This window comes from Schistocerca gregaria, chromosome 1 (genome assembly GCF_023897955.1).
Source record: "Schistocerca gregaria isolate iqSchGreg1 chromosome 1, iqSchGreg1.2, whole genome shotgun sequence".
NCBI lineage: Eukaryota > Metazoa > Arthropoda > Insecta > Orthoptera > Acrididae > Schistocerca > Schistocerca gregaria.
Window position 1 is genome coordinate 562,479,159 of NC_064920.1, and position 10,618 is coordinate 562,489,776.

Sequence of the window (10,618 nt, forward strand, 5' to 3'; positions counted from 1 at the left end):
ATTTCATTAATTAATTTAGTTACTTTTTTGGAGAAAAAAGAAGAGGAAACCAACTTTCGTTATTCTCATTTATCGTGCGGCACCCTGCACAATATCAAAGTTTCCATTCTGTGCAATCGAATAGTACGTGGAATTGCAAATTTTATATCAAAATTCTTAACTAAGCTTTTTTATTCGAGTAACGGTTAGTTTTATTTTATATTGGAACAAAAGGTGTTGCGTGTAGACGTAACAGTAGTCTTCACACAAATGACAACACACCACATCAACTGCCAACGAGACTGCTTAAACTTTGCAGTGTATCTACTTTGCCCTCAGAAATCTCTAAAATTTAATAAGAATAAGTGGGATAAGTGTCGATCTAGCACCCCTGTCTGCAAGAAATTGCAAAAATTTTTTCTTTTTAAATTATAAAGGCGTTGTAAAGAATATTCAGAAAATTTTTGCGTCCCAGGCAAAATTCCGGTGCCGTGGCAAACAGGAGCCAAAAAATTGACTTTCTCGTTTTCCTTGCGAGACGAATTCCAGGCGGCAGGTATGTTTCTACTGTTCACTGACAACTGAGAAACAGGGAACAATGAAATTCAATTATTCTGCATTGTGGTTCTTTCATTGCACAGTTACGTCGCGTAATCCGAGTTGGTCAGTTCATCGCTCCGTGTTTAAAGGAAAAATCACTGTGCTCTTGAGCCATGTTTAAAGTAAAAAGTTTTGTGCTTATATGCGGATTAGTACGGGAGGAATTCGACACAGTCTTTCTTTCTTCCCTTTTACAATTTTTTTCTTTTGTTTTAAATGCTGGTTGACACTTTTGTAACTGCCTTAAGATGAGTAACAGCGAAAAAAGCAAACGTGCAAAATAAGTGGTGGGGTACTTTGGAAATTTTCGAAGGAAAGGTGAGAACTAGAAGTTAATGTTCTAAGAGCGCTTGGCAGAGTAGATAAATTTTTCACAACAAATGTTGCTGGTTAGACTTCGAGTTCAAGTAGCACGGATGATGTTTCTGCCACTGCAGCTGTTGTAAAAAAAGTAAATATAGACGGTAGAAAAGTTAAAAATGAAGAAAATCAAATTGTTCCTGATTTCGAAAACTAAGTATCGAGTCAGAGATTACAAAAAGAAATAACTTCGTTAGTGATGATACTGCAGAATGGTGTATCAGTGAGTCAACAATCTACATTCTCTTACAACATGGCATTATCAAAATTGTAACTGTGATTTTTCTAATTCAAGAAGATCAATTTGGCGATAAAACCAGATATTTGAACAAAAATGTATTTTACCGGAAACTTTTAAATGGTGAATGAACTTTGTGTGATTTTCTAGTTTACTTCTGTAGCACCAGTGCTGGTTTTTGTGTACCATGTAAATTTTTCGGAGGTAAGGCCGCGATTGCTACTAATGGTGTTGCTGATTGGAAAAATATTTCGAATATTTTATCTCATCATGAGAATTCACTTTAACACAAAAATTCTGAGTTATCACTCTTAACAAGAAAAAAGTCACTTGGAACAATAAATAACCATTTCGTGTTATACGTTGAGACAGAAAATATATACTGGCGCAGTGTGCTGAAAAGGGTGTTTGCAGTAGTGAAGAAGGGAACAAGTCGTGCACTCGCCCTACGTGGACACGTGGAAAGATTCCATTCACTACATAATGGACAATTTTAGATGTGTCTTTAACTTAAGGCCGAGTCTGATACCTTTCTCGGAGAGCATATTGAACGATATGGAAATCCAGGGCTGGGACGTACAACTTTTCTTCAACAATCTGTGATGAAATAATAGAGTTTCTTTCTGGACGAATAAAATACTTACCACAAGTAAAATAAAACAGGCGAAATATTTCTCTATAACAGTAGATTCTACTGTGGACATATCACATATTGATCAATTATCTTTCTTATTAAGATATGTGAACGAGAATGGTGAACCTGTAGAACATTTCTTTCTATTTTACCAAACCCGGGACACAAGTCCGAAATTTTAGCTGAAGCCGTACTAAAAGTCCTGTCTACAAATTCCAATGAGATTACTGACTGTAGAGGTCAGACGTATGGCTACGAGATCAATATGTCAGGAATCTCTAGTAGCTAGCAGGCACACAGTAAAGCACGAAATTCGAAAGCGCATTAGGTGCATTGTGCAGCACATTCTAAGAATTTAGTGGGCACTAGTGCTACAAGCTGTTGTTTAGAAGCATGTTCATTTTCAAATGTGGTGCAAAACCTTTATAATTTTTTCCCTGCTTCTACACAGCTCTGGGATAAACGTCTTTCTTACATAAAACCAGGAAGGAAAACAGTAAAACGTTTATGAAAAATACGTTGGTCAGCAAGATTGGAAGCGTGCGTTAAGTCTATTCGAAAACTGGGAGGGCGCTATTGGTTCCCTCACACATATTGCCAATAATAGTTTGAAAAACCTCTTGTTTGAAGTGAAGCTTCAGCTTTATTGAATCAACTCAGACTAGAAACAATATTCATGATGACAGGAAAGATATAATCCAGAGGCTTAACAGTATAAATCTAAATTGCAAAGTGTAATATCGATACTAAAATAGTGCATGAATTATATAAATCAATTGTAGGATTTATTGCATCTATTTGTGATATGTTCGACTATTATGAAAATAAATCCATGAAGATTGAGACTGATATAGGCTATTAATGCACCTACAAAAGATCACGTAAAAGCAAACTCCATGCTGACAAAGAAGAGGACTCGGAAGAAGTTTTTCTGACTGTAAAGGAAACATTTAGGGTCAGAACATTTCTCCCAGTACTCGATAGCCTGTACGCCGAATTAGTGAGAAGGAGGAAAGCTATAAAACACTGTTGGACTCCACAGTTTTCATTAACCTTAACAGCAGTTCACCGGACGATATTGTAGAACGTGTAGCAAAAGTCCAAGCAACATTTGACATAGATTTAGAGCCTTACTTCCATAGTGAATGTGTACATTTTACCTGGCTTTTAAAATCTCCTGAGATTAGTGGTATACCAGTCGAAATGAGTAAATTTTTACGAAAAGAGATTACAGTCCGTTTTTCAGAAAAATGACATTGCTATTAGAATTTTTCTATGTATGGCACTTACAAATCGATCAGCAGAAAGCTCGTTTTCGACTCTTAGACTGAAATCGTACTTACGTTCTACATTGTCTGAGGAGAGATTGAATGCCTTGTCCATACTTCACATCGAAGTCGATCTGCTAACTGATAACCCTCTGAACTATGGAGATATGGTCAACGACATTTGTGCCGTCAAAGCCTGACACAAACTTTGTTGACTGGTGAGTTTGTTTATTTATTAATGTTAGTTTTAAAAATTTAAGATTATAATGTGATTTTTATTTTAACTTAGAGCAAATTCATTGGATTTAGAAACTACATATCACCTGTTTATTTTACAGTTACCGATGGCAGAACACGGAACTAAACCTCTTTTACTTGAAGACGTGACTGAAGGGACCTGACAATACTAAACAATACCTGAATGACCCAGGCCGCTCGGCCCTGTACTGTGAAGTCATAGTGACACTGTAGTTTATCACAACTGATGCATATTCTTGGCGTCTGCTGAAATGTATAGTTATCGCGGAAATATTCGTTATCGGAGAGTACGCTCAGTTGAAAAAGAGTTAATAAAGAAAGTAGTTCAGATCTGTCGATAAATACGTAAAAGCTGTGCTAATATTGTTCGAAAGAGCTGTGGTGAAAGCAGTAGCTGCAGCACAATACTGCAGTAGTGTTCAGCACATGGATTAAAGTTATTGTGTATAATTACTATGCAGCATCTAGAGTTAGCTGCACAGACCCTAAGTCCTTACACCTTATTGTATGTGACCTTGATGTAATGCTCTGCTGCTGGGCAGCGCGCTAGCCTCCTTGTCATACACCTACTGTTGTTTTACCGGTCAACTTTATTGGAGCCGCTTCAGCCGCTTTAAAACTCACCACGCTCCCTCACGCACTCGTATAGCTATAGAAAAGAGAGGCTGTTGACCTTGCTATTGACATTTCTTTGCATAACACACCACAAATAAGGCATACACTATTGCTTGTGAACATTTGATTACACTTTGGAGTTTGTACTTTGTGCTACTTACTGAAATGCTTATGAATTGATGATAAATATTATTACATTTGCACACCTGATTATGACACCTGTCGCTCTACAAGAGTTGAGAGAATTTCTACTGACTTATGAAATGACATATGGCTGTTAAGTGTTCTTTTATGTTTTGCTTTGTACATATTAGCTTATTTTGTTTAATATCTGGTTTGTAGTTGCGCTGCAGCGTTGGTTTTATAAAATAACGTTCAATACATAAAATAAAGTGAACACTTACTGTCCACAGATCAATTAAATTGTAGTATTATGATCAAAATTCTTAATAAAAGAGCACTTTGAAAGGAAAGAACACTAAGAGGTAGAAGGGATTAGTAACAGGAACTGCATTCATAATTTTGTTTACAAGGACATGGTATTTTTTTTTGTTGGTAGATATGTTGTTGTGGTGCACCACTTTAGTGTTAAGATGTGACAGAGTATCATTGTATTCATTGTATTTCATATGGGAGATAGTATAGATCTTGTTTCTTGTGCTGGTGCATCATGTAGTTTTGATGATCGCAGATGCACAAATGCTATTCTAAGCTTACATATATATTACCCTTATCTGCGTTGCGGTCTTTACTGTAAGATTTTTTCTGCTTGTGCGTTGTCATGTTCAGGTATAAGTTATTGCATTTGATGCTGCTGTTTGTCAGGCAATGTTCAAATGAATTTTACTTTGTATTACTTTGATAAGCCAGTTTTACCACTGATTTATTTTTGTTTGCTGCATATTGCCTTATATTAGTTGCAATGCTGCATTTGCTTTACTAATTTAGATATGATGCTGTTTGCTTTGCCATTTGCATTTTTGTTGTTTTTTGTGTTAATGTTTGTGCTGCTGCATTATTTCATTCTCTGGTTTGTGTATCTGAGCTCAGTACATTTAAGTTAGCTTAAGAGAGGTATGCTTTAAGAAAACGCATTATGATGAGTTGGGAAGAAATGCATTTAGAAGCTATAAGGAAAAGGTCTTTCCAAATAGTATTGTATAATGAGGAACAACTATTTTGAAAGAGGAAATTAAGATATATAAGTATGGTTTAGGTAGTATTTTCTTGGAAACGAAAGATGTCGCAAGAAAAATATGGAAGTATAATCACTGGTTGAAATTATAAATACAGACAGCACTCTTAGATAGGACTTTTTATGGGAACAAATGTTGAAGCAAGAGAGGTTTGCGAAAATTAAATGAAGTTTTAGATGGAAATGAAGTAGTTGTGGTTGGAAGTAAAGCGGGTAAGAGCACGGTGTATATCACAAAAAAAGAAAGAGAAAAAGGAAACAAAGGTATAAAATTGTCACCACAAGTACTGCAGTATCAAATGTTACATGTACACTTTGACACATTTACACTTGAAAACAGATCATTTCTCTTCCTTTGTGTTTTTCCGCTACGTCTATGTGTACCCTCTTGTCTCTATGTTCATTCTAGCTTTTTGTGTTTACCTGATATACATTTGGCAGACGTTTTTTCCCATTAATACTAGGCTGCATTCACTATGATGAGGAGTACCTTTATCCGGAAATAAAATCTGTTTTTTACCATGTTTTTTTACATTAGAAAGATGTTTAGAAATTATTTGTTCTGTTATATTTTTACTGATATTCTCATTTTTCATTTTCTTAGTTACGTCATAATTCCTGTAATACTCCTATATATGCTTATTTTTGTTCTTTGTGTAATGCCTGTATTAGTACAAATGTTATTTGTATTATCATGGTCTTTGCTGCAATGATTTTTTCTTTACATTTGTAATTGTATTCATATGCTGTTAAACTGTAATTTTGTAGACACCAGTTCTTTGAGTTAGGTAAATAGTAGGGATTCATTTTACTGCACGTATTTGTCTGTTGGTCATACTATATGCATCAAATCTTAGAGTTTATATGACGGTGTTAGTGTTTGCACATTTTTTGATAATTCAGCAAGGGGCTGGTTAAAAGCATTGTTGATCGTAAGGACACTGCTAAAAAATTGTGAGAGCAAAGGTGGTGGCTCAGGGAGTTGTAATATCCATCAGTACTCACTACACAGTGGTGGTTCTTGGACAAACTATATTTTTCTGAAGACTCTTCACAATCCACATCTATCATAATCCCTACAAGGACTACTGTGGGTCTGCTCTGTTGTGGGCCATTACCAATGTTACTATAACAAATGAAATCTATATGTCAAGAGTCAGCACTGTGTTTCCTTGGGGAGGACAACACTACCTCATCAAGACTGCATGGTTGTCCGCTGCTTACTTGTGCATTTTCATATACTGCTCAGCCTTTGTGCATAAAACTGGAGTAAACTTCTCTTCTAAGGAATTATTAGGACTGTCATCAGGGACTGTGAAGAGAATTTTTACTTTGTTGAGCACATTGCTAAACCTTAGTGTGAATGTGATCTTTTTGATATCGTTAATATAAATAATTTTAACAACTTAGTCTTGGCCTCGGCCCAAAACTCTTTGTAAAATTTTTTTAGGGGAGCAGAATTTTTTTTTAAGGAGGCAGGGGCCTGTTTGTATGTTGGCAGCGCTATAGACTGTATTAACATCGCTGACAGCACACTAAATTCGACAGTCGGTGTTTTTGTGACCATACCTAACTAGTTACATTGTCATGTCCAGTGAGGACATGTGCACGCTTCTGGCAGTGACAGATGAAACCTACACCTAGAAGATGGTCCTATGTGCTGTAGATGATTAATGGTGGCAGTTGTCCTCCATTAAAGTGGTTTGTGATTTCTATCTGCTGATACGATGTTCAGAGACTCCTGTCATCTGCCGGACGTGGCCCATGTCAGTAGACGCTGGTGGTGGCGGGTACGGTATGAAGCTATTTTTGCCACACCCATTACACGCGGGAATATTGCATGTACAGCCTCTAAGATTTTATGACCACACTGGCTATCATCCACTGTCTGACTGCGATAAAATGCGTTGACATCATGTGTGGGCTTATCCTCGGGATTATAATATGATGTGTGGGCTTATCCTCGGGAATATAATATGATATGGTCACTAATCGGTCACCTGAACCACCAAAATAATTGATCCACCATTGCAATAACAGTGCTCTCTCTCAAATCAGCAGCTTTCACTCATCCAACTGCGTGTAGTCTTCAGTCCGAAGCCTGTTTTGATGCAGCTCACCATGTTACTCTATCTTGTGCAATATTCTTATCTCCAAACTACTACTGCAACTACATTCTTCTGAATCCCCTTACTGTATCCACCTTTTAGTTCGCATCTTTGATTTTTACTCCTCTCGCTTCCCTCTAGTACTAAATTGGTGATCCCTTCTTCAAGTGAGGTTGTACCGCAAATATCTTTCCTCCATTTAGTTATCTTGCTGCCCAAATAGCAGAAATCATCCACTACTTTCAGTGTCTCGTTTCATAATTTAATTGTGTTAGCCTCACGTAATTTAATTTGACTACATTACAATACCCTCGTTTTAATTTGATGTTCATTTTACATCCTGTTCTCAAGACACTGTCCCTTTCGTTCAAATGTCCTTTGCTGTCCTCGACAGAATTACAATGGCGTTGGCCAATTTCGAAGTTTTTATTTCTTCTCGCTAGACATTAATTCCTACTCCAAAATTTTCTTTGATTTCCTTTACAGCTTGCTCAATGTACAGATTGAAGAACCTAAGGGATGGTCTACAATTCTGTCACACACCCTACTTAGCCAGTGCTTCATTTTGATGCTCTTCTGGTTTCTGTACAAGCGGTAAATAGCCTTTCGTTGCCTGGAACCTTCAGAATTTCAAAAAGAGTATTCCAGACTGCATTGTCAAAAGCGTTCTCTAAATGCAATAAACATGAGCTTGCCTTCCTTAACCTATCCTATAAGACAAGTCGTATCGTCAGTATTGCCTCATGCATTCCCACAAACTTGTGTTCCCCGAGGTTAGTTTCTAGCAGTTTTTCCATTCTTCTTCTGTAAAGCATCTATGTTATTATTTTCGCAGGTATGACTTATTAAACTGGAGATTTCACACCCGTCAACACCCGCTTTCTTTGACCCGTCTCTCATCTTGCACACTAGATGCTACAGTTTCTTCATGACTGGCTCTCCCAAGGCTATCAGTTGGATATATAGTCCTGGGCACTTCTATCGACGTAATTGTTTCAGTGTTTTGTCACATTCTTCTCGTAGTATCATACCTCCTATGTTATCTTCACCTACTTCCACTTCGACTTCTGTAACACTACTCTCAAGCACATCTCGTTCGCATAGACACTGCTTTGCTTACGACTGGTTTTCCATCTGGGATCTTGATATTCATACTTCTGCATTTTTGGTATGAACTGACACTTCGACTATGATCAAAAATTTTTTCGATATTGTTAATGTGGATCAAATTATTCACTCTGACTGTCCCGATTGTTCTTCAAACTGGTGACATGACGCATCGTCATATATAAAAGTTTCACCTTTGTTCAGAACGTGGTGTCCCTGAATGGTTGGCTGCAGATGTCTCCAAGCAGCCGAACATAATCGTTTCCACTCAATGATTGTTTCAGCTACATCAGCTACAATTCCATGTAAACACGGCCCACACTATTACGGAGCGACCAAAAGCTCGCACAGTGCCTTGTTGACAACTGGGATCCATGACTTCGTGTGGTGTGCGCCACTCTCGAACCATCCCATCAGCTCTTAGCAGCTGAATGCGAGACTCATCTGACATGTCAATGATTTTCCAGTCATATAGGCTCAAATCGATAAGGCCACGAGCCCAGGAGAGGCACTGCGGACCGTGTCGTGCTCTTTGCACTCGCGTCGGCCGTCTGCTTACATATTCCATTAACCAGATTCCATAGCACTGTCCTAAAGGATACGTTCGTCTTACGTCCCACATTCGGTTATTTCAACCAGTGTTCCTTGTCTGTTAGCCCTGTCTGCTCTATGCAAAGTCACTGCTCTCGATCGTTAAGTGAAGGCCGTTGGCCATTTCGTTGTCCATGGTGAGAATAATGTCTGAAATGAGGTATTCTCGGCACGCTTTTGACACTGTGAATCTCAGAATATTAAATTCCCTGACGATTATTGAAATTCTCCAGCTACCATTCCGCGCTCAAAGTCTCTTGATTCCCGTCATGGGGCCAAAATCACGTCGGACGCCTTTTCACATGGACCACCTGAGTACAAATGACATCTCTGAAAATGCACTGCCCTCTTATATCTTGTGTACGCGATACTACCGCTATCTGTATATGAGCACATCGCTACCAGACAACTTTAGTGATCTCAGTGTAAAGATACTATTTTAGAATGGTCCAATGACGATGTTCATAGTAGAATTATATTGGCCACGAAATTAACGTCCTTAGCTCCGGTGGTAAAGCTGGGGAGACTTATATGGTTGTAATGAGTAAGGCTGTGAAAAATGTTTAGTTTAAAAGGAAAAAATATTCACTAAAATGTTTCTTGTGAAAGTTACACGGACGCACGCGGTTGCTTGTGTGCCCGCACACATACTCTCACACAATAAAAACTAACTTCTTTAGAAAAGCCACGGGAGAATTGTTGGTTTCACACGCAACAACTTATTTTCCGACACTTCCAGTCACTCTTGCTCCAAAGTTTACTTCTGGCTCAAAGGAGACGAATCGGCACCTAAGGCCAATCATATGTTTCTCAAGTATGTCACTGATGCAATGTCAATTCACTAGTATCCATCAGAATACTGGTGCTTTTTCCTAGTAATGGAGCTGCATCAGGGTATCCGGAAACGTCTGTGGCATTTTCTTTGCTGGGTGCATCGCTTGCAAAGCACGGAGGGATTCGAAGATATTGAGAACATTTAAAATTTTTCGTTGCCTCATGTTTCATCCAAGCCAGTGTCATCAGAATTGCTGATGTTTATTGCACCCCGTGAATTCGCATGTGGTTGGGCGAAACCTGAAAAGAAGGAAAAAAATAGACTAACCAGCCAGGAGATTAGGCCACCAGGATGCACTGAAATAAATTGTTTGCGCTTTTTTAAAATACTGCCAAATAGTTTTTAAAGTTACTGGTATGCTACATTTGGTGAGGAGCGTGGGTGTCCTCTAGTGAAGGTTGGCAGATCGGGATGAGATACGCAGCTCGTTGACAGCAGACGTCTTTCTTTGATTCCAAATAGTTTATGCCACCGGCTGTTGTCAACATCAGGTTGATGCTGAGATTAGGTGTCGTGCCAATGATTCTCAACACAGGGTACACAGTGATGACATAGATGGCCATTGTTACATCTCGTTCAGCACGACAGTGAGGGGATATTGAGATCTGTGCACACTCAGGTGGCCCCCGAGGCGAGTTGGCGTGGCCAGGCTCGGCCGAAGCAGGCGGTCAGCCCTCTGCGAGGCGACGGAGACATCTGGGATACCAACCCGACCTGCATCTGGCTGGCGGCTTCTCTTGCTTGCAGAAGCCTGGCTACTTGGTAGCTCTGAGGGTCTCAGCTCTAATCTCGGCCCTGTGGCAGGGGTTCTGTTAAGATTACGGCTGAGA